Raw genomic sequence first — 25,984 nt, 5'->3', positions numbered from 1 at the left:
TGTGGACCTTCAAAGTGTTGATGAAACACAGAAATTGCATCGGGATTGAATACAACAGTCACCATGCACACTTTCCTCCATATGAGTAATGTGACAAACAATGTACGTTTTGATCGTTCCCTGGAAGCCCACTAGTGGTTTCCGATGCACATCTGGAGGCATTCTGTAATGTGTGGACTATCAGAGTGTTGATGAAACACAGAAATTGCATCAGGATTGAATACAACTGTCACCATGCGCACTTTCAGCCATGCGAGTAATGTCTCAAACAGTTTACGCTTTGATCGTTCACTGGAAGACCAGTAGTAGTTTCCGATGCACATCTGTGGGCATTCTGTAATGTGTGGACTATCAGAGTGTTGATGAAACACTGAAATTGCATCGGGATTGAATACAACAGTCACCATGCGCACTTTCCTCCATGGTTGTAATGTCAAAACAGTTTACGCTTTGATCGTTCCCAGGAAGACCAGTAGTAGTTTCCGATGAACATCTGGAGGCATCCTGTAATCTGTGGACTATCAGAGTCTTGATGAGACACAGAAATTGCATCGGGATTGAATACAAAAGTCACCATGCGCACTTTCCTACATGGGTGTAATGTCTCAAACAGTTTACGCTTTGATCGTTCCCTGGAAGACCGGTAGTAGTTTCCGATGCACATCTGGAGGCATTCTGTAATCTGTGGACTATCAGAGTGTTGATGAAACACAGAAATTGCATCGGGATTGAATACAACAGTCACCATGCTCACTTTCCTCCATTGGAGTAATGTCTCAAACAGTCGACGCTTTGGTCGTTGCCTGGAAGACCAGTAGTGGTTTCCGATGCACATCTTCTGACATTCTGTATTGTGTGGACTATCAGAGAGTTGATGAAACACAGAAATAGCATCGGGATTGAATACAACATTCACCATGCGAACTTTCCTCCATGGGAGTAATGTCTCAACAGTTTACGCTTTTATCCTTCCCTGGAAGACCAGTAGTAGTTTCCGATGCACATCTGGAGGCATTCTGTAATCTGTGGACTACAGAGTGTTGATGAAACGCAGATATAGCATTGGGATTGAATACAACAGTCACCATGCGCACTTTCCTCCATGGTTGTAATGTCTCAAACAGTTTACGCTTTGATCGTTCCCTTTAAGAACAGTAGTAGTTTCCGATGCACATGTGGAGGCGTTCTGTAATGTGTGGACTTTCAAAGTGTAGATGAAACACAGGAATTGCCTCGGGATTGAATACAACACTCACCATGCTTACTTTCCTCCATGGGAGTAATGTCTCAAATTGTCTACGATTTGATCGTTCCCTGGAAGACCAGTAGTAGTTTCCGATGAACATCTGGAGGCATTCTGTAATCTGTGGACTATCAGAGTGTTGATGAAACACAGAAATTGCATCGGAATTGAATACAACAGTCACCATGCGCACTTTCCTCCATTGGTGTAATGTCTCAAACAGTTTACGCTTTGATCGTTCCCTGGAAAACCAGTAGTAGTTTCCGATGCACATCTGGAGGTATTCTCTAATGTATGGACTATCAGAGTCTTGATGAGACACAGAAATTGCATCGGGGTTGAATACAACAGTCACCATGCGCACTTTCCTCCATTGGTGTAATGTCTCAAACAGTTTACGCTTTGATCGTTCCCTGGAAGACCAGTAGTAGTCTCCGATGCACGTCTGGAGGCATTCTGTAATCTGTGGACTATCAGAGTGTTGATGAAACACAGAAATTGCATCGGGATTGAACACTACGGTCACCATGCCACCTCTCCTCCATGGGAGTAATGTCGCAAACAGTCGACGCTTTGATCGTTCCCTGGAAGCCCAGTAGTAGTTTCCGATGCACTTCTGGAGGCATTCTGTAATCTGTGGACCTTCAAAGTGTTGATGAAACACAGAAATTGCATCGGGATTGAATACAACAGTCACCATGCGCACTCTCCTCCATGGGAGTAATGTCTCAACAGTTTACGCTTTGATCCTTCCCTGGAAGACCAGTAGTAGTTTCCGATGCAGATCTGGAGGCATTCTGTAATCTGTGGACTACAGAGTGTTGATGAAACACAGATATTGCATTGGGATTGAATACAACAGTCACCATGCGCACTTTCCTCCATGGTTGTAATGTCTCAAACAGTTTACGCTTTGATCGTTCCCTTTAAGGCCAGTAGTAGTTTCCTATGCACATCTGGAGGCATTCGGTAATCTGTGGACTATCAGAGTCTTGATGATACACAGAAATTGCATCGGGATTGAATACAACAGTCACCATGCACACATTCCTCCATGGGTGTAATGTCTCAAACAGTCGACGCTTTGATCGTTCCCTGGAAGACCAGTAGTAGTTTCCGATGGACATGTGGAGGCGTTCTGTAATGTGTGGACTTTCAAAGTGTTGATGAAACACAGAAATTGCCTCGGGATTGAATACAACAGTCACCATGCTTACTTTCCTCCATGGGAGTAATGTCTCAAATTGTCTACGATTTGATCGTTCCCTGGAAGACCAGTAGTAGTTTCCGATGAACATCTGGAGGCATTCTGTAATCTGTGGACTATCAGAGTGTTGATGAAACACAGAAATTGCATCGGGATTGAATACAACAGTCACCATGCGCACTTTCCTCCATTGGTGTAATGTCTCAAACAGTTTACGCTTTGATCGTTCCCTGGAAGACCAGTAGTAGTTTCTGATGCACATCTGGAGGCATTATCTAATGTGTGGACTATCAGAGTCTTGATGAGACACAGAAATTGCATCGGGATTGAATACAACAGTCACCATGCGCACTTTCCTCCATGGGTGTAATGTCTCAAACAGTTTACGCTTTGATCGTTCCCTGGAAGACCAGTAGTAGTCTCCGATGCATGTCTGGAGGCATTCTGCAATCTGTGGACTATCAGAGTGTTGATGAAACACAGAAATTGCATCGGGATTGAACACTACAGTCACCATGCCACCTCTCCTCCATGGGAGTAATGTCGCAAACAGTCGACGCTTTGATCGTTCCCTGGAAGCCCAGTAGTAGTTTCCGATGCACTTCTGGAGGCATTCTGTAATCTGTGGACCTTCAAAGTGTTGATGAAATACAGAAATTGCATCGGGATTGAATACAACAGTCACCATGCGCACTTTCCTCCATATGAGTAATGTCACAAACAGTCTACGTTTTGATCGTTCACTGGAAGACCAGTAGTAGTTCCCGATGCACATCTGGAGCCATTCTGTAATCTGTGGACTATCAGACTGTTGATGAAACACAGAAATAGCATCGGGATTGAATACAACAGTCACCATGCGCACTTTCACTCCATGGGAGTAATGTCTCAATCAGTTTACGCTTTGGTCGTTCCCTGGAAGACCAGTAGTGGTTTCCGATGCACATCTTCTGACATTCTGTATTGTGTGGACTATCAGAGAGTTGATGAAACACAGAAAGAGCATCGGGATTGAATACAACAGTCACCATGCGCACTTTCCTCCATGGGAGTAATGTCTCAACAGTTTACGCTTTGATCCTTCCCTGGATGACCAGTAGTAGTTTCCGATGCACATCTGGAGGCATTCTGTAATCTGTGGACTATCAGAGTGTTGATGAAACACAGATATTGCATTGGGATTGAATACAACGGTCACCATGCGCACTTTCCTCCATGGTTGTAATGTCCAAACAGTTTACGCTTTGATCGTTCCCAGGAAGACCAGTAGTAGTTTCCGATGCACATCTGGAGGCCTTCTGTAATCTGTGGACTATCAGAGTCTTGATGAGACACAGAAATTGCATCGGGATTGAATACAAAATTCACCATGCGCACTTTCCTACATGGGTGTAATGTCTCAAACAGTTTACGCTTTGATCGTTCCCTGAAAGACCAGTTGTAGTTTCCGATGCACATCTGGAGGCATTCTGTAATCTGTGGACTACAGAGTGTTGATGAAACACAGATATTGCATTGGGATTGAATACAACAGTCACCATGCGCACTTTCCTCCGTGGTTGTAATGTCTCAAACAGTTTACGCTTTGATCGTTCCCTTTAAGGCCAATAGTAGTTTCCGATGCACATTTGGAGGCATTCGGTAATCTGTGGACTATCAGAGTCTTGATGAGACACAGATATTGCATCGGGATTCAATACAACAGTCACCATGCGCACATTCCTCCATGGGTGTAATGTCCCAAACAGTCGACGCTTTGATCGTTCCCTGGAAGACCAGTAGTAGTTTCCTATGCACATGTGGAGGCGTTCTGTAATGTGTGGACTTTCAAAGTGTTGATGAAACACCGATATTGCATTGGGATTGAATACAACAGTCACCATGCGCACTTTCCTCCATGGTTGTAATGTCTCAAACAGTTTACGCTTTGATCGTTCCCTCTAAGGCCAGTAGTAGTTTCCGATGCACATCTGGAGGCATTCGGTAATCTGTGGACTATCAGAGTCTTGATGAGACACAGAAATTGCATCGGGATTGAATACAACAGTCACCATGCGCACATTCCTCCATGGGTGTAATGTCTCAAAGAGTCGACGCTTTGATCGTTCCCTGGAAGACCAGTAGTAGTTTCCGATGCACATGTGGAGGCGTTCTGTAATGTGTGGACTTTCAAAGTGTTGACGAAACACAGAAATTGCCTTGGGATTGAATACAACAGTCACCATGCTTACTTTCCTCCATGGGAGTAATGTCTCAAATTGTCTACGATTTGATCGTTCCCTGGAAGACCAGTAGTAGTTTCCGATGAACATTTGGAGGCATTCTGTAATCTGTGGACTATCAGAGTGTTGATGAAACACAGAAATTGCATCGGGATTGAATACAACAGTCACCATGCGCACTTTCCTCCATTGGTGTAATGTCTCAAACAGTTTACGCTTTGATCGTTCCCTGGAAGACCAGTAGTAGTTTCCGATGCACATCTGGAGGCATTCTCTAATGTGTGGACTATCAGAGTCTTGATGAGAAACAGAAATTGCATCGGGATTGAATACAACAGTCACCATGCGCACTTTCCTCCATGGGTGTAATGTCTCAAACAGTTTACGCTTTGATCGTTCCCTGGAAGACCAGTAGTAGTTTCCGATGCACATCTGGAGGCATTCTGTAATCTGTGGACTATCAGAGTGTTGATGAAACACAGAAATAGCTTCGGGATCGAATACAACAGTCACCATGCGCACTTTCCTCCATGGGAGTAATGTCTCAACAGTTTACGCTTTGAACCTTCCCTGGAAGACCAGTTGTAGTTTCCGATGCACATCTGGAGGCATTCTGTAATCTGTGGACTACAGAGTGCTGATGAAACACAGATATTGCATTGGGATTGAATACAACAGTCACCATGCGCACTTTCCTCCGTGGTTGTAATGTCTCAAACAGTTTACGCTTTGATCGTTCCCTTTAAGGCCAGTAGTAGTTTCCGATGCACATCTGGAGGCATTCGGTAATCTGTGGACTATCAGAGTCTTGATGAGACACAGAAATTGCCTCGGGATTGAATACAACAGTCACCATGCGCACATTCCTCCATGGGTGTAATGTCCCAAACAGTCGACGCTTTGATCGTTCCCTGGAAGACCAGTAGTAGTTTCCGATGCACATGTGGAGGCGTTCTGTAATGTGTGGACTTTCAATGTGTTGATGAAACACAGAAATTGCCTCGGGATTGAATACAACAGTCACCATGCGCACTTTCCTCCATGGGAGTAATGTCTCAAATTGTCTACGATTTGATCGCTCCCTGCAAGACCAGTAGTAGTTTCCGATTAACATCTGGAGGCATTCTGTAATCTGTGGACTATCAGAGTGTTGATGAAACACAGATATTGCATTGGGATTGAATACAACAGTCACCATGCGCACTTTCCTCCATGGTTGTAATGTCTCAAACAGTTTACGCTTTGATCGTTCCCTTTAAGGCCAGTAGAAGTTTCCGATGCTCATCTGGAGGCATTCGGTAATCTGTGGACTATCAGAGTCTTGATGAGACACAGAAATTGCATCGGGATTGAATACAACAGTCACCATGCGCACATTCCTCCATGGGTGTATTGTCTCAAAGAGTCGACGCTTTGATCGTTCCCTGGAAGACCAGTAGTAGTTTCCGATGCACATGTGGAGGCGTTCTGTAATGTGTGGACTTTCAAAGTGTTGACGAAACACAGAAATTGCCTCGGGATTGAATACAACAGTCACCATGCTTACTTTCCTCCATGGGAGTAATGTCTCAAATTGTCTACGATTTGATCGTTCCCTGGAAGACCAGTAGTAGTTTCCGATGAACATCTGGAGGCATTCTGTAATCTGTGGACTATCAGAGTGTTGATGAAACACAGAAATTGCATCGGGATTGAATACAACAGTCACCATGCGCACTTTCCTCCATTGGTGTAATGTCTCAAACAGTTTACGCTTTGATCGTTCCCTGGAAGACCAGTAGTAGTTTCCGATGCACATCTGGAGGCATTCTCTAATGTGTGGACTATCAGAGTCTTGATGAGACACAGAAATTGCATCGGGATTGAATACAACAGTCACCATGCGCACTTTCCTCCATGGGTGTAATGTCTCAAACAGTTTACGCTTTGATCGTTCCCTGGAAGACCAGTAGTAGTCTCCAATGCATGTCTGGAGGCATTCTGTAATCTGTGGACTATCTGAGTGTTGATGAAACACAGAAATTGCATCGGGATTGCACACTACAGTCACCATGCCACCTCTCCTCCATGGGAGTAATGTCTCAAACAGTCGACGCTTTGATCGTTCCCTGGAAGACCAGTAGTAGTTTCCGATGAACATCTGGAGGCATTCTGTAATCTGTGGACTATCAGAGTGTTGATGAAACACAGAAATTGCATCGGGATTGAATACAACAGTCACCATGCGCACTTTCCTCCATTGGTGTAATGTCTCAAACAGTTTACGCTTTGATCGTTCCCTGGAAGACCAGTAGTAGTTTCCGATGCACATCTGGAGGCATTCTCTAATGTGTGGACTATCAGAGTCTTGATGAGACACAGAAATTGCATCAGGATTGAATACTACAGTCACCATGAACACTTTCCTCCATGGGAGTAATGTCTCAAACAGTCTACGTTTTGATCGTTCCCTGGAAGACCAGTAGTAGTTTCCGATGCACATCTGGAGGCATTCTGTAATCTGTGGACTATCAGAGTGTTGATGAAACACAGATATTGCATTGGGATTGAATACAACAGTCACCATGCGCACTTTCCTCCATGGTTGTAATGTCCAAACAGTTTACGCTTTGATCGTTCCCAGGAAGACCAGTAGTAGTTTCCGATGCACATCTGGAGGCATTCGGTAATCTGTGGACTATCAGAGTCCTGATGAGACACAGAAATTGCATCGGGATTGAATACAAAAGTCACCATGCGGACTTTCCTACATGGGTGTAATGTCTCAAACAGTTTACGCTTTGATCGTTCCCTGGAAGACCAGTAGTAGTTTCCGATGCACATCTGGAGGCATTCTGTAATCTGTGGACTATCAGAGTGTTGATGAAACACAGAAATTGCATCGGGATTGAATACAACAGTCACCATGCTCACTTTCCTCCATTGGAGTAATGTCTCAAACAGTCGACGCTTTGGTCGTTCCCTGGAAGACCAGTAGTGGTTTCCGATGCACATCTTCTGACATTCTGTATTGTGTGGACTATCAGAGAGTTGATGAAACACAGAAATAGCATCGGGATTGAATACAACAGTCACCATGCGCACTTTCCTCCATGCGAGTAATGTCTCAACAGTTTACGCTTTGATCCTTCCCTGGAGGACCAGTAGTAGTTTCCGATGCACATCTGGAGGCATTCTGTAATCTGTGGACTACAGAGTGTTGATGAAACACAGATATTGCATTGGGATTGAATACAACAGTCACCATGCGCACTTTCCTCCATGGTTGTAATGTCTCAAACAGTTTACGCTTTGATCGTTCCCTTTAAGGCCAGTAGTAGTTTCCGATGCACATCTGGAGGCATTTGGTAATCTGTGGACTATCAGAGTCTTGATGAGACACAGAAATTGCATCGGGATTGAATACAACAGTCACCATGCGCACATACCTCCATGGGTGTAATGTCTCAAACAGTCGACGCTTTGATCGTTCCCTGGAAGACCAGTAGTAGTTCCCGATGCACATCTGGAGGCATTCTGTAATCTGTGGACTACAGAGTGTTGATGAAACGCAGATATAGCATTGGGATTGAATACAACAGTCACCATGCACACTTTCCTCCATGGTTGTAATGTCTCAAACAGTTTACGCTTTGATCGTTCCCTTTAAGAACAGTAGTAGTTTCCGATGCACATGTGGAGGCGTTCTGTAATGTGTGGACTTTCAAAGTGTAGATGAAACACAGAAATTGCCTCGGGATTGAATACAACAGTCACCATGCTTACTTTCCTCCATTGGTGTAATGTCTCAAACAGTTTACGCTTTGATCGTTCCCTGGAAAACCAGTAGTAGTTTCCGATGCACATCTGGAGGCATTCTCAAATGTATGGACTATCAGAGTCTTGATGAGACACAGAAATTGCATCGGGATTGAATACAACAGTCACCATGCGCACTTTCCTCCATTGGTGTAATGTCTCAAACAGTTTACGCTTTGATCGTTCCCTGGAAGACCAGTACTAGTCTCCGATGCACGTCTGGAGGCATTCTGTAATCTGTGGACTATCAGAGTGTTGATGAAACACAGAAATTGCATCGGGATTGAACACTACGGTCACCATGCCACCTCTCCTCCATGGGAGTAATGTCGCAAACAGTCGACGCTTTGATCGTTCCCTGGAAGCCCAGTAGTAGTTTCCGATGCACTTCTGGAGGCATTCTGTAATCTGTGGACCTTCAAAGTGTTGATGAAACACAGAAATTGCATCGGGATTGAATACAACAGTCACCATGCGCACTTTCCTCCATATGAGAAATGTCACAAACAGTCTACGTTTTGATCGTTCCCTGGAAGACCAGTAGTAGTTCCCGATGCACATCTGGAGGCATTCTGTAATCTGTGGACTATCAGAGTGTTGATGAAACACAGAAAGAGCATCGGGATTAAATACAACAGTCACCATGCGCACTCTCCTCCATGGGAGTAATTTCTCAACAGTTTACGCTTTGATCCTTCCCTGGAAGACCAGTAGTAGTTTCCGATGCACATCTGGAGGCATTCTGTAATCTGTGGACTACAGAGTGTTGATGAAACACAGATATTGCATTGGGATTGAATACAACAGTCACCATGCGCACTTTCCACCATGGTTGTAATGTCTCAAACAGTTTACGCTTTGATCGTTCCCTTTAAGGCCAGTAGTAGTTTCCGATGCACATCTGGAGGCATTCGGTAATCTGTGGACTATCAGAGTCTTGATGAGACACAGAAATTGCATCGGGATTGAATACAACAGTCACCATGCACACATTCCTCCATGGGTGTAATGTCTCAAACAGTCGACGCTTTGATAGTTCCCTGGAAGACCAGTAGTAGTTTCCGATGCACATGTGGAGGCGTTCTGTAATGTGTGGACTTTCAAAGTGTTGATGAAACACAGAAATTGCCTCGGGATTGAATACAACAGTCACCATGCTTACTTTCCTCCATGGGAGTAATGTCTCAAATTGTCTACGATTTGATCGTTCCCTGGAAGACCAATAGTAGTTTCCGATGAACATCTGGAGGCATTCTGTAATCTGTGGACTATCAGAGTGTTGATGAAACACAGAAATTGCATCGGGATTGAATACAACAGTCACCATGCGCACTTTCCTCCATTGGTGTAATGTCTCAAACAGTTTACGCTTTGATCGTTCCCTGGAAAACCAGTAGTAGTTTCCGATGCACATCTGGAGGCATTCTCTAATGTATGGACTATCAGAGTCTTGATGAGACACAGAAATTGCATCGGGATTGAATACAACAGTCACCATGCGCACTTTCCTCCATTGGTGTAATGTCTCAAACAGTTTACGCTTTGATCGTTCCCTGGAAGACCAGTACTAGTCTCCGATGCACGTCTGGAGGCATTCTGTAATCTGTGGACTATCAGAGTGTTGATGAAACACAGAAATTGCATCGGGATTGAACACTACGGTCACCATGCCACCTCTCCTCCATGGGAGTAATGTCGCAAACAGTCGACGCTTTGATCGTTCCCTGGAAGCCCAGTAGTAGTTTCCGATGCACTTCTGGAGGCATTCTGTAATCTGTGGACCTTCAAAGTGTTGATGAAACACAGAAATTGCATCGGGATTGAATACAACAGTCACCATGCGCACTTTCCTACATATGAGAAATGTCACAAACAGTCTACGTTTTGATCGTTCCCTGGAAGACCAGTAGTAGTTCCCGATGCACATCTGGAGGCATTCTGTAATCTGTGGACTATCAGAGTGTTGATGAAACACAGAAAGAGCATCGGGATTAAATACAACAGTCACCATGCGCACTCTCCTCCATGGGAGTAATTTCTCAACAGTTTACGCTTTGATCCTTCCCTGGAAGACCAGTAGTAGTTTCCGATGCACATCTGGAGGCATTCTGTAATCTGTGGACTACAGAGTGTTGATGAAACACAGATATTGCATTGGGATTGAATACAACAGTCACCATGCGCACTTTCCACCATGGTTGTAATGTCTCAAACAGTTTACGCTTTGATCGTTCCCTTTAAGGCCAGTAGTAGTTTCCGATGCACATCTGGAGGCATTCGGTAATCTGTGGACTATCAGAGTCTTGATGAGACACAGAAATTGCATCGGGATTGAATACAACAGTCACCATGCACACATTCCTCCATGGGTGTAATGTCTCAAACAGTCGACGCTTTGATAGTTCCCTGGAAGACCAGTAGTAGTTTCCGATGCACATGTGGAGGCGTTCTGTAATGTGTGGACTTTCAAAGTGTTGATGAAACACAGAAATTGCCTCGGGATTGAATACAACAGTCACCATGCTTACTTTCCTCCATGGGAGTAATGTCTCAAATTGTCTACGATTTGATCGTTCCCTGGAAGACCAGTAGTAGTTTCCGATGAACATCTGGAGGCATTCTGTAATCTGTGGACTATCAGAGTGTTGATGAAACACAGAAATTGCATCGGGATTGAATACAACAGTCACCATGCGCACTTTCCTCCATTGGTGTAATGTCTCAAACAGTTTACGCATTGATCGTTCCCTGGAAGACCAGTAGTAGTTTCCGATGCACATCTGGAGGCATTCTCTAATGTGTGGACTATCAGAGTCTTGATGAGACACAGAAATTGCATCGGGATTGAATACAACAGTCACCATGCGCACTTTCCTCCATGGGTGTAATGTCTCAAACAGTTTAGGCTTTGATCGTTCCCTGGAAGACCAATAGTAGTCTCCGATGCATGTCTGGAGGCATTCTGCAATCTGTGGACTATGAGAGTGTTGATGAAACACAGAAATTGCATCGGGATTGAACACTACAGTCACCATGCCACCTCTCCTCCATGGGAGTAATGTCGCAAACAGTCGACGCTTTGATCGTTCCCTGGAAGCCCAGTAGTAGTTTCCGATGCACTTCTGGAGGCATTCTGTAATCTGTGGACCTTCAAAGTGTTGATGATATACAGAAATTGCATCGGGATTGAATACAACAGTCACCAAGCGCACTTTCCTCCATATGAGTAATGTCACAAACAGTCTACGTTTTGATCATTCCCTGGAAGACCAGTAGTAGTTCCCGATTCACATCTGGAGGCATTCTGTAATCTGTGGACTATTAGAGTGTTGATGAAACACAGATATTGCATTGGGATTGAATACAACAGTCACCATGCGCACTTTCCTCCATGGTTGTAATGTCCAAACAGTTTACGTTTTGATCGTTCCCAGGAAGACCAGTAGTAGTTTCCGATGCACATCTGGAGGCCTTCTGTAATCTGTGGACTATCAGAGTCTTGATGAGACACAGAAATTGCATCGGGATTGAATACAACAGTCACCATGCGCACATTCCTACATGGGTGTAATGTCTCAAACAGTTTACGCTTTGATCGTTCCCTGAAAGACCAGTAGTAGTTTCCGATGCACATCTGGAGGCATTCTGTAATCTGTGGACTATCAGAGTGTTGATGAAACACAGAAATAGCTTCGGGATTGAATACAACAGTCACCATGCGCACTTTCCTCCATGGGAGTAATGTCTCAACAGTTTACGCTTTGATCCTTCCCTGGAAGACCAGTTGTAATTTCCGATGCACATCTGGAGGCATTCTGTAATCTGTGGACTACAGAGTGTTGATGAAACACAGATATTGCATTGGGATTGAATACAACAGTCACCATGCGCACTTTCCTCCGTGGTTGTAATGTCTCAAACATTTTACGCTTTGATCGTTCCCTTTAAGGCCAGTAGTAGTTTCCGATGCACATCTGGAGGCATTCGGTAATCTGTGGACTATCAGAGTCTTGATGAGACACAGAAATTGCATCGGGATTGAATACAACAGACACCATGCGCACATTCCTCCATGGGTGTAATGTCCCAAACAGTCGACGCTTTGATCGTTCCCTGGAAGACCAGTAGTAGTTTCCGATGCACATGTGGAGGCGTTCTGTAATGTGTGGACTTTCAAAGTGTTGATGAAACACAGAAATTGCCTCGGGATTGAATACAACAGTCACCATGCGCACTTTCCTCCATGGGAGTAATGTCTCAAATTGTCTACGATTTGATCGCTCCCTGGAAGACCAGTAGTAGTTTCCGATGCACATCTGGAGGCATTCTGTAATCTGTGGACTATCAGAGTGTTAATGAAACACAGAAATTGCATCGGGATTGAATACAACAGTCACCATGCGCACTTTCCTCCATTGGTGTAATGTCTCAAACAGTTTACGCTTTGGTCGTTCCCTGGAAGACCAGTAGTGGTTTCCGATGCACATCTTCTGACATTCTGTATTGTGTGGACTATCAGAGAGTTGATGAAACACAGAAATAGCATCGGGATTGAATACAACAGTCACCATGAGCACTTTCCTCCATGGGAGTAATGTCTCAACAGTTTACGCTTTGATCCTTCCCTGGAAGACCAGTAGTAGTTTCCGATGCCCATCTGGAGGCATTCTGTAATCTGTGGACTATCAGAGTGTTGATGAAACACAGATATTGCATTGGGATTGAATACAACAGTCACCATGCGCTCTTTCCTCCATGGTTGTAATGTCTCAAACAGTTTACGCTTTGATCGTTCCCTTTAAGGCCAGTAGTAGTTTCCGATGCACATCTGGAGGCATTCGGTAATCTGTGGACTATCAGAGTCTTGATGAGACACAGAAATTGCATCGGGATTGAATACAACAGTCACCATGCGCAGATTCCTCCATGGGTGTAATGTCTCAAAGAGTCGACGCTTTGATCGTTCCCTGGAAGACCAGTAGTAGTTTCCGATGCACATGTGGAGGCGTTCTGTAATGTGTGGACTTTCAAAGTGTTGACGAAACACAGAAATTGCCTCGGGATTGAATACAACAGTCACCATGCTTAATTTCCTCCATGGAGTAATGTCTCAAATTGTCTACGATTTGATCGTTCCCTGGAAGACCAGTAGTAGTTTCCGATGAACATCTGGAGGCATTCTGTAATCTGTGGACTATCAGAGTGTTGATGAAACACAGAAATTGCATCGGGATTGAATACAACAGTCACCATGCGCACTTTCCTCCATTGGTGTAATGTCTCAAACAGTTTACGCTTTGATCGTTCCCTGGAAGACCAGTAGTAGTTTCCGATGCACATCTGGAGGCATTCTCTAATGTGTGGACTATCAGAGTCTTGATGAGACACAGAAATTGCATCGGGATTGAATACAACAGTCACCATGCGCACTTTCCTCCATGGGTGTAATGTCTCAAACAGTTTAGGCTTTGATCGTTCCCTGGAAGACCAGTAGTAGTCTCCGATGCATGTCTGGAGGCATTCTGCAATCTGTGGACTATGAGAGTGTTGATGAAACACAGAAATTGCATCGGGATTGAACACTACAGTCACCATGCCACCTCTCCTCCATGGGAGTAATGTCGCAAAGAGTCGACGCTTTGATCGTTCCCTGGAAGCCCAGTAGTAGTTTCCGATGCACTTCTGGAGGCATTCTGTAATCTGTGGACCTTCAAAGTGTTGATGAAATACAGAAATTGCATCGGGATTGAATACAACAGTCACCAAGCGCACTTTCCTCCATATGAGTAATGTCACAAACAGTCTACGTTTTGATCGTTCCCTGGAAGACCAGTAGTAGTTCCCGATGCACATCTGGAGGCATTCTGTAATCTGTGGACTATCAGAGTGTTGATGAAACACAGATATTGCATTGGGATTGAATACAACAGTCACCATGCGCACTTTCCTCCATGGTTGTAATGTCCAAACAGTTTACGCTTTGATCGTTCCCAGGAAGACCAGTAGTAGTTTCCGATGCACATCTGGAGGCCTTCTGTAATCTGTGGACTATCAGAGTCTTGATGAGACACAGAAATTGCATCGGGATTGAATACAACAGTCACCATGCGCACATTCCTACATGGGTGTAATGTCTCAAACAGTTTACGCTTTGATCGTTCCCTGAAAGACCAGTAGTAGTTTCCGATGCACATCTGGAGGCATTCTGTAATCTGTGGACTATCAGAGTGTTGATGAAACACAGAAATAGCTTCGGGATTGTATACAACAGTCACCATGCGCACTTTCCTCCATGGGAGTAATGTCTCAACAGTTTACGCTTTGATCCTTCCCTGGAAGACCAGTTGTAATTTCCGATGCACATCTGGAGGCATTCTGTAATCTGTGGACTACAGAGTGTTGATGAAACACAGATATTGCATTGGGATTGAATACAACAGTCACCATGCGCACTTTCCTCCGTGGTTGTAATGTCTCAAACAGTTTACGCTTTGATCGTTCCCTTTAAGGCCAGTAGTAGTTTCCGATGCACATCTGGAGGCATTCGGTAATCTGTGGACTATCAGAGTCTTGATGAGACACAGAAATAGCATCGGGATTGAATACAACAGACACCATGCGCACATTCCTCCATGGGTGTAATGTCCCAAACAGTCGACGCTTTGATCGTTCCCTGGAAGACCAGTAGTAGTTTCCGATGCACATGTGGAGGCGTTCTGTAATGTGTGGACTTTCAAAGTGTTGATGAAACACAGAAATTGCCTCGGGATTGAATACAACAGTCACCATGCGCACTTTCCTCCATGGGAGTAATGTCTCAAATTGTCTACGATTTGATCGCTCCCTGGAAGACCAGTAGTAGTTTCCGATGCACATCTGGAGGCATTCTGTAATCTGTGGACTATCAGAGAGTTAATGAAACACAGAAATTGCATCGGGATTGAATACAACAGTCACCATGCGCACTTTCCTCCATTGGTGTAATGTCTCAAACAGTTTACGCTTTGGTTGTTCCCTGGAAGACCAGTAGTGGTTTCCGATGCACATCTTCTGACATTCTGTATTGTGTGGACTAGCAGAGAGTTGATGAAACACAGAAATAGCATCGGGATTGAATACAACAGTCACCATGAGCACTTTCCTCCATGGGAGTAATGTCTCAACAGTTTACGCTTTGATCCTTCCCTGGAAGACCAGTAGTAGTTTCCGATGCACATCTGGAGGCATTCTGTAATCTGTGGACTATCAGAGTGTTGATGAAACACAGATATTGCATTGGGATTGAATACAACAGTCACCATGCGCACTTTCCTCCATGGTTGTAATGTCTCAAACAGTTTACGCTTTGATCGTTCCCTTTAAGGCCAGTAGTAGTTTCCGATGCACATCTGGAGGCATTCGGTAATCTGTGGACTATCAGAGTCTTGATGAGACACAGAAATTGCATCGGGATTGAATACAACAGTCACCATGCGCAGATTCCTCCATGGGTGTAATGTCTCAAAGAGTCGACGCTTTGATCGTTCCCTGGAAGACCAGTAGTAGTTTCCGATGCACATGTGGAGGCGTTCTGTAATGTGTGGACTTTCAAAGTGTTGACGAAACACAGAAATTGCCTCGGGATTGAATACAACAGTCACCATGCTTACTTTCCTCCATGGGAGTAATGTCTCAAATTGTCTACGATTTGATCGTTCCCTGGAAGACCAGTAGTAGTTTCCGATGCACATCTGGAGGCCTTCTGTAATCTGTGGACTATCAGAGTCTTGATGAGACACAGAAATTGCATCGGGATTGAATACAACAGTCACCATGCGCACATTCCTACATGGGTGTAATGTCTCAAACAGTTTACGCTTTGATCGTTCCCTGAAAGACCAGTAGTAGTTTCCGATGCACATCTGGAGGCATTCTGTAATCTGTGGACTATCAGAGTGTTGATGAAACACAGAAATAGTTTCGGGATTGAATACAACAGTCACCATGCGCACTTTCCTCCATGGGAGTAATGTCTCAACAGTTTACGCTTTGATCCTTCCCTGGAAGACCAGTTGTAATTTCCGATGCACATCTGGAGGCATTCTGTAATCTGTGGACTACAGAGTGTTGATGAAACACAGATATTGCATTGGGATTGAATACAACAGTCACCATGCGCACTTTCCTCCGTGGTTGTAATGTCTCAAACAGTTTACGCTTTGATCGTTCCCTTTAAGGCCAGTAGTAGTTTCCGATGCACATCTGGAGGCATTCGGTAATCTGTGGACTATCAGAGTCTTGATGAGACACAGAAATTGCATCGGGATTGAATACAACAGACACCATGCGCACATTCCTCCATGGGTGTAATGTCCCAAACAGTCGACGCTTTGATCGTTCCCTGGAAGACCAGTAGTAGTTTCCGATGCACATGTGGAGGCGTTCTGTAATGTGTGGACTTTCAAAGTGTTGATGAAACACAGAAATTGCCTCGGGATTGAATACAACAGTCACCATGCGCACTTTCCTCCATGGGAGTAATGTCTCAAATTGTCTACGATTTGATCGCTCCCTGGAAGACCAGTAGTAGTTTCCGATGCACATCTGGAGGCATTCTGTAATCTGTGGACTATCAGAGTGTTAATGAAACACAGAAATTGCATCGGGATTGAATACAACAGTCACCATGCCCACTTTCCTCCATTGGTGTAATGTCTCAAACAGTTTACGCTTTGGTCGTTCCCTGGAAGACCAGTAGTGGTTTCCGATGCACATCTTCTGACATTCTGTATTGTGTGGACTAGCAGAGAGTTGATGAAACACAGAAATAGCATCGGGATTGAATACAACAGTCACCATGAGCACTTTCCTCCATGGGAGTAATGTCTCAACAGTTTACGCTTTGATCCTTCCCTGGAAGACCAGTAGTAGTTTCCGATGCACATCTGGAGGCATTCTGTAATCTGTGGACTATCAGAGTGTTGATGAAACACAGATATTGCATTGGGATTGAATACAACAGTCACCATGCGCACTTTCCTCCATGGTTGTAATGTCTCAAACAGTTTACGCTTTGATCGTTCCCTTTAAGGCCAGTAGTAGTTTCCGATGCACATCTGGAGGCATTCGGTAATCTGTGGACTATCAGAGTCTTGATGAGACACAGAAATTGCATCGGGATTGAATACAACAGTCACCATGCGCAGATTCCTCCATGGGTGTAATGTCTCAAAGAGTCGACGCTTTGATCGTTCCCAGGAAGACCAGTAGTAGTTTCCGATGCACATGTGGAGGCGTTCTGTAATGTGTGGACTTTCAAAGTGTTGACGAAACACAGAAATTGCCTCGGGATTGAATACAACAGTCACCATGCTTACTTTCCTCCATGGGAGTAATGTCTCAAATTGTCTACGATTTGATCGTTCCCTGGAAGACCAGTAGTAGTTTCCGTTGCACATCTGGAGGCATTCTCTAATGTGTGGACTATCAGAGTCTTGATGAGACACAGAAATTGCATCGGGATTGAATACAACAGTCACCATGCGCACTTTCCTCCATGGGTGTAATGTCTCAAACAGTTTACGCTTTGATCGTTCCCTGGAAGACCAGTAGTAGTCTCCGATGCATGTCTGGAGGCATTCTGTAATCTGTGGACTATCTGAGTGTTGATGAAACACAGAAATTGCATCGGGATTGAACACTACAGTCACCATGCCACCTCTCCTCCATGGGAGTAATGTCTCAAACAGTCGACGCTTTGATCGTTCCCTGGAAGACCAGTAGTAGTTTCCGATGCACATCTGGAGGCATTCTGTAATCTGTGGACCTTCAAAGTGTTGATGAAACACAGAAATTGCATCGGGATTGAATACAACAGTCACCATGCGCACTTTCCTCCATATGAGAAATGTCACAAACAGTCTACGTTTTGATCATTCCATGGAAGACCAGTAGTAGTTTCCGATGCACATCTGGAGGCATTCTGTAATCTTTGGACTATCAGAGTGTTGATGAAACATAGAAATAGCATCGGGATTGAATACAACAGTCACCATGCGCACTTTCACTCCATGGGAGTAATGTCTCAATCAGTTTACGCTTTGGTCGTTCCCTGGAAGACCAGTAGTGGTTTCCGATGCACATCTTCTGACATTCTGTATTGTGTGGACTATCAGAGAGTTGATGAAACACAGAAATAGCATCGGGATTGAATACAACAGTCACCATGCGCACTTTCCTCCGTGGGAGTAATGTCTCAAATTGTCTACGATTTGATCGTTCCCTGGAAGACCAGTAGTAGTTTCCGATGAACATCTGGAGGCATTCTGTAATCTGTGGACTATCAGAGTGTTGATGAAACACAGAAATTGCATCGGGATTGAATACGACAGTCACCATGCGCACTTTCCTCCATTGGTGTAATGTCTCAAACAGTTTACGCTTTGATCGTTCCCTGGAAGACCAGTAGTAGTTTCCGATGCACATCTGGAGGCATTCTCTAATGTGTGGACTATCAGAGTCTTGATGAGACACAGAAATTGCATCAGGATTGAATACTACAGTCACCATGAACACTTTCCTCCATGGGAGTAATGTCTCAAACAGTCTACGTTTTGATCGTTCCCTGGAAGACCAGTAGTAGTTTCCGATGCACATCTGGAGGCATTCTGTAATCTGTGGACTATCAGAGTGTTGATGAAACACAGAAATTGCATCGGGATTGAATACAACAGTCACCATGCGCACTTTCCTCCATTGGTGTAATGTCTCAAACAGTCTACGTTTTGATCGTTCCCTGGAAGACCAGTAGTAGTTTCCGATGCACATCTGGAGGCATTCTGTAATCTGTGGACTATCAGAGTGTTGATGAAACACAGATATTGCATTGGGATTGAATACGAAAGTCACCATGCGGACTTTCCTACATGGGTGTAATGTCTCAAACAGTTTACGCTTTGATCGTTCCCTGGAAGACCAGTAGTAGTTTCCGACGCACATCTGGAGGCATTCTGTAATCTGTGGACTATCAGAGTGTTGATGAAACACAGAAATTGCATCGGGATTGAATACAACAGTCACCATGCTCACTTTCCTCCATTGGAGTAATGTCTCAAACAGTCGACGCTTTGGTCGTTCCCTGGAAGACCAGTAGTGGTTTCCGATGCACATCTTCTGACATTCTGTGTTGTGTGGACTATCAGAGAGTTGATGAAACACAGAAATGGCATCGGGATTGAATACAACAGTCACCATGCGCACTTTCCTCCATGCGAGTAATGTCTCAATAGTTTACGCTTTGATCCTTCCCTGGAGGACCAGTAGTAGTTTCCGATGCACATCTGGAGGCATTCTGTAATATGTGGACTACAGAGTGTTGATGAAACACAGATATTGCATTGGGATTGAATACAACAGTCACCATGCGCACTTTCCTCCATGGTTGTAATGTCTCAAACAGTTTACGCTTTGATCGTTCCCTTTAAGGCCAGTAGTAGTTTCCGATGCACATCTGGAGGCATTCGGTAATCTGTGGACTATCAGAGTCTTGATGAGACACAGAAATTGCATCGGGATTGAATACAACAGTCACCATGCGCACATTCCTCCATGGGTGTAATGTCTCAAACAGTCGACGCTTTGATCGTTCCCTGGAAGACCAGTAGTAGTTTCCGATGCACATGTGGAGGCGTTCTGTAATGTGTGGACTTTCAAAGTGTTGATGAAACACAGAAATTGCTTCGGGATTGAATACAACAGTCACCATGCTTACTTTCCTCCATGGGAGTAATGTCTCAAATTGTCTACGATTTGATCGTTCCCTGGAAGGCCAGTAGTGGTTTCCGATGAACATCTGGAGGCATTCTGTAATCTGTGGACTATCAGAGTGTTGATGAAACACAGAAATTGCATCGGGATTGAATACAACAGTCACCATGCGCACTTTCCTCCATTGGTGTAATGTCTCAAACAGTTTACGCTTTGATCGTTCCCTGGAAGACCAGTAGTAGTTTCCGATGCACATCTGGAGGCATTCTCTAATGTGTGGACTATCAGAGTCTTGATGAGACACAGAAATTGCATCAGGATTGAATACTACAGTCACCATGAACACTTTCCTCCATGGGAGTAATGTCTCAAACAGTCTACGTTTTGATCGTTCCCTGGAAGACCAGTAGTAGTTTCCGATGCACATCTGGAGGCATTCTGTAATCTGTGGACTATCAGAGTGTTGATGAAACACAGATATTGCATTGGGATTGAATACAACAGTCACCATGCGCACTTTCCTCCATGGTTGTAATGTCCAAACAGTTTACGCTTTGATCGTTCCCAGGAAGACCAGTAGTAGTTTCCGATGCACATCTGGAGGCATTCTGTAATCTGTGGACTATCAGAGTCCTGATGAGACACAGAAATTGCATCGGGATTGAATACAAAAGTCACCATGCGGACTTTCCTACATGGGTGTAATGTCTCAAACAGTTTACGCTTTGATCGTTCCCTGGAAGACCAGTAGTAGTTTCCGACGCACATCTGGAGGCATTCTGTAATCTGTGGACTATCAGAGTGTTGATGAAACACAGAAATTGCATCGGGATTGAATACAACAGTCACCATGCTCACTTTCCTCCATTGGAGTAATGTCTCAAACAGTCGACGCTTTGGTCGTTCCCTGGAAGACCAGTAGTGGTTTCCGATGCACATCTTCTGACACTCTGTATTGTGTGGACTATCAGAGAGTTGATGAAACACAGAAATAGCATCGGGATTGAATACAACAGTCACCATGCGCACTTTCCTCCATGCGAGTAATGTCTCAATAGTTTACGCTTTGATCCTTCCCTGGAGGACCAGTAGTAGTTTCCGATGCACATCTGGAGGCATTCTGTAATATGTGGACTACAGAGTGTTGATGAAACACAGATATTGCATTGGGATTGAATACAACAGTCACCATGCGCACTTTCCTCCATGGTTGTAATGTCTCAAACAGTTTACGCTTTGATCGTTCCCTTTAAGGCCAGTAGTAGTTTCCGATGCACATCTGGAGGCATTCGGTAATCTGTGGACTATCAGAGTCTTGATGAGACACAGAAATTGCATCGGGATTGAATACAACAGTCACCATGCGCACATTCCTCCATGGGTGTAATGTCTCAAACAGTCGACGCTTTGATCGTTCCCTGGAAGACCAGTAGTAGTTTCCGATGCACATGTGGAGGCGTTCTGTAATGTGTGGACTTTCAAAGTGTTGATGAAACACAGAAATTGCTTCGGGATTGAATACAACAGTCACCATGCTTACTTTCCTCCATGGGAGTAATGTCTCAAATTGTCTACGATTTGATCGTTCCCTGGAAGGCCAGTAGTGGTTTCCGATTAACATCTGGAGGCATTCTGTAATCTGTGGACTATCAGAGTGTTGATGAAACACAGAAATTGCATCGGGATTGAATACAACAGTCACCATGCGCACTTTCCTCCATTGGTGTAATGTCTCAAACAGTTTACGCTTTGATCGTTCCCTGGAAGACCAGTAGTAGTTTCCGATGCACATCTGGAGGCATTCTCTAATGTGTGGACTATCAGAGTCTTGATGAGACACAGAAATTGCATCGGGATTGAATACAACAGTCACCATGCGCACTTTCCTCCATGGGTGTAATGTCTCAAACAGTTTACGCTTTGATCGTTCCCTGGAAGACCAGTAGTAGTCTCCGATGCACGTCTGGAGGCATTCTGTAATCTGTGGACTATCAGAGTGTTGATGAAACACAGAAATTGCATCGGGATTGAACACTACAGTCACCATGCCACCTCTCCTCCATGGGAGTAATGTCTCAAACAGTCGACGCTTTGATCGTTCCCTGGAAGACCAGTAGTAGTTTCCGATGCACATCTGGAGGCATTCTGTAATCTGTGGACCTTCAAAGTGTTGATGAAACACAGAAATTGCATCGGGATTGAATACAACAGTCACCATGCGCACTTTCCTCCATATGAGAAATGTCACAAACAGTCTACGTTTTGATCGTTCCCTGGAAGACCAGTAGTAGTTTCCGATGCACATCTGGAGGCATTCTGTAATCTTTGGACTATCAGATTGTTGATGAACCACAGAAATAGCATCGGGATTGAATACAACAGTCACCATGCGCACTTTCACTCCGTGGGAGTTATGTCTCAAACAGTTTAGGCTTTGGTCGTTCCCTGGAAGACCAGTAGTGGTTTCCGATGCACATCATCTGACATTCTGTATTGTGTGGACTTTCAGAGAGTTGATGAAACACAGAAATAGCATCGGGATGGAATACAACAGTCACCACGCGCTCTTTCCTCCATGGGAGTAATGTCTCAACAGTTTACGCTTTGATCCTTCCCTGGAAGACCAGTAGTAGTTTCCGATGCACATTTGGAGGCATTCTGTAATCTGTGGACTATCAGAGTGTTGATGAAACACAGATATTGCATTGGGATTGAATACAACAGTCACCATGCGCACTTTCCTCCATGGTTGTAATGTCACAAACAGTTTACGCTTTGATCGTTCCCTTTAAGGCCAGTAGTAGTTTCCGATGCACATCTGGAGGCATTCGGTAATCTGTGGACTATCAGAGTCTTGATGAGACACAGAAATTGCATCGGGATTGAATACAACAGTCACCATGCGCACATTCCTCCATGGGTGTAATGTCTCAAACAGTCGACGCTTTGATCGTTCCCTGGAAGACCAGTAGTAGTTTCCGATGCACATGTGGAGGCGTTCTGTAATGTGTGGACTTTCAAAGTGTTGACGAAACACAGAAATTGCCTCGGGATTGAATACAACAGTCACCATGCTTACTTTCCTCCATGGGAGTAATGTCTCAAATTGTCTACGATTTGATCGTTTCCTGGAAGACCAGTAGTAGTTTCCGATGAACATCTGGAGGCATTCTGTAATCTGTGGACTATCAGAGTGTTGATGAAACACAGAAATTGCATCGGGATTGAATACAACAGTCACCATGCGCACTTTCCTCCATGGTTGTAATGTCACAAACAGTTTACGCTTTGATCGTTCCCTTTAAGACCAGTAGTAGTTCCCGATGCACATCTGGAGGCATTCTCTAATCTGTGGACTATCAGAGTGTTGATGAAACACAGAAATAGCATCGGGATTGAATACAACAGTCACCATGCGCACTTTCCTCCATGGGAGTAATGTCTCAAACAGTTTACGCTTTGATCGTTCCCTGGAAGACCAGTAGTGGTTTCCGATGCACATCTTCTGACAATCTGTATTGTGTGGACTATCAGAGTGTTATGAAACACAGAAATATAATCGGGATTGAATACAACAGTCGCCATGCGCACTTTCCTCCATGGGAGTAATGTGTCAACTGTTTACGCTTTGATCCTTCCCTGGAAGACCAGTAGTAGTTTCCGATGCACATCTGGAGGCATTCTGTAATCTGTGGACTATCAGAATGTTGATGAAACACAGATATTGCATTGGGATTGAATACAACAGTCACCATGCGCACTTTCCTCCATGGTTGTAATGTCTCAAACAGTTTACGCTTTCATCGTTCCCTGGAAGACCAGTAGTTGTTTCCGATGCACATCTGGAGGCATTCGGTAATCTGTGGACTATCAGAGTCTTGATGAGACACAGAAATTGCATCGGGATTGAATACAACAGTCACCATGCGCACATTCCTCCATGGGTGTAATGTCTCAAACAGATTACGCTTTGATCGTTCCCTGGAAGACCAGTAGTAGCCTCCGATGCATGTCTGGAGGCATTCTGTAATCTGTGGACTATCAGAGTGTTGATGAAACACAGAAATTGCAGCGGGATTGAACACTACAGTCACCATGCCACCTCTCCTCCATGGGAGTAATGTCGCAAACAGTCGACGCTTTGATCGTTTCCTGGAAGACCAGTAGTAGTTTCCGATGCACATCAGGAGGCGTTCTGTAATGTGTGGACTTTCAAAGTGTTGATGAAACACAGAAATTGCCTCGGGATTGAAAACAACAGTCACCATGCGCACTTTCCTCCATTGGTGTAATGTCTCAAACAGTTTACGCTTTGATCGTTCCCTGGAAGACCAGTAGTAGTATCCGATCCACATCTCGAGTCATTCTGTAATCTGTGGACTATCAGAGTGTTGATGAAACACAGATAATGCATTGGGATTGAATACAACAGTCACCATGCGCACTTTCCTCCATGGTTGTAATGTCTCAAACAGTTTACGCTTTGATCGTTCCCTGGAAGACCAGTAGTAGTTTCCGATGCACATCAGGAGGCATTCTGTAATCTTTGGACTATCAGAGTGTTGATGAAACACAGAAATAGCATCGGGATTGAATACAACAGTCACCATGCGCACTTTCCTCCATGGTAGTAATGTCTCAATCAGTTTACGCTTTGGTCGTTCCCTGGAAGACCAGTAGTGGTTTCCGATGCACATCTTCTGACATTCTGTATTGTGTGGACTATCAGAGAGTTGATAAAACACAGAAATAGCATCGGGATTGAATACAACAGTCACCATGCGCACTTTCCGCCAAGGGAGTAATGTCTCAACAGTTTACGCTTTGATCCTTCCCTGGAAGACCAGTAGTAGTTTCCGATGCACATCTGGAGGCATTCTGTAATCTGTGGACTATCAGAGTGTTGATGAAACACAGATAATGCATTGGGATTGAATACAACAGTCACCATGCGCACTTTCCTCCATGGTTGTAATGTCTCAAACAGTTTACGCTTTGATCGTTACCTGGAAGACCAGTAGTAGTTTCCGATGCACATCTGGAGGCATTCTGTAATCTGTGGACTATCAGAGTGTTGATGAAACACAGATAATGCATTGGGATTGAATACAACAGTCACCATGCGCACTTTCCTCCATGGTTGTAATGTCTCAAACAGTTTACGCTTTGATCGTTCCCTGGAAGACCAGTAGTAGTTTCCGATGCACATCTGGAGGCATTCGGTAATCTGTGGACTATCAGAGTCTTGATGAGACACAGAAATTGCATCGGGATTGAATACAACAGTCACCATGCGCACTTTCCGCCATGGGAGTAATGTCTCAACAGTTTAAGCTTTGATCGTTTCCTGGAAGACCAGTAGTAGTTTCCGATGCACATCTGGAGGCGTTCTGTAATGTGTGGACTTTCAAAGTGTTGATGAAACAGAGAAATTGCCTCGGGATTGAATACAACAGTCACCATGCGTACTTTCCTCCATGGGAGTAATGTCTCAAACTGTCTACGCTTTGATCGTTCCCTGGAAGACCAGTAGTAGTTTCCGATGTACATCTGGAGGCATTCTGTAATCTGTGGACTATCAGAGTGTTGATGAAACACAGAAATTGCATCGGGATTGAATACAACAGTCACCATGCGCACTTTCCTAGATTGGTGTAATGTCTCAAACAGTCGACGCTTTGATCGTTCCCTGGAAGACCAGTAGTAGTTTCCGATGCACATGTGGAGGCGTTCTGTAATGTGTGGACTTTCAAAGTGTTGACGAAACAC

Source organism: Schistocerca gregaria, chromosome 9, assembly GCF_023897955.1.
Source record: "Schistocerca gregaria isolate iqSchGreg1 chromosome 9, iqSchGreg1.2, whole genome shotgun sequence".
In the NCBI taxonomy this organism is placed as follows: Eukaryota; Metazoa; Arthropoda; class Insecta; order Orthoptera; family Acrididae; genus Schistocerca; species Schistocerca gregaria.
This window is presented reverse-complemented; position numbering follows the sequence as displayed.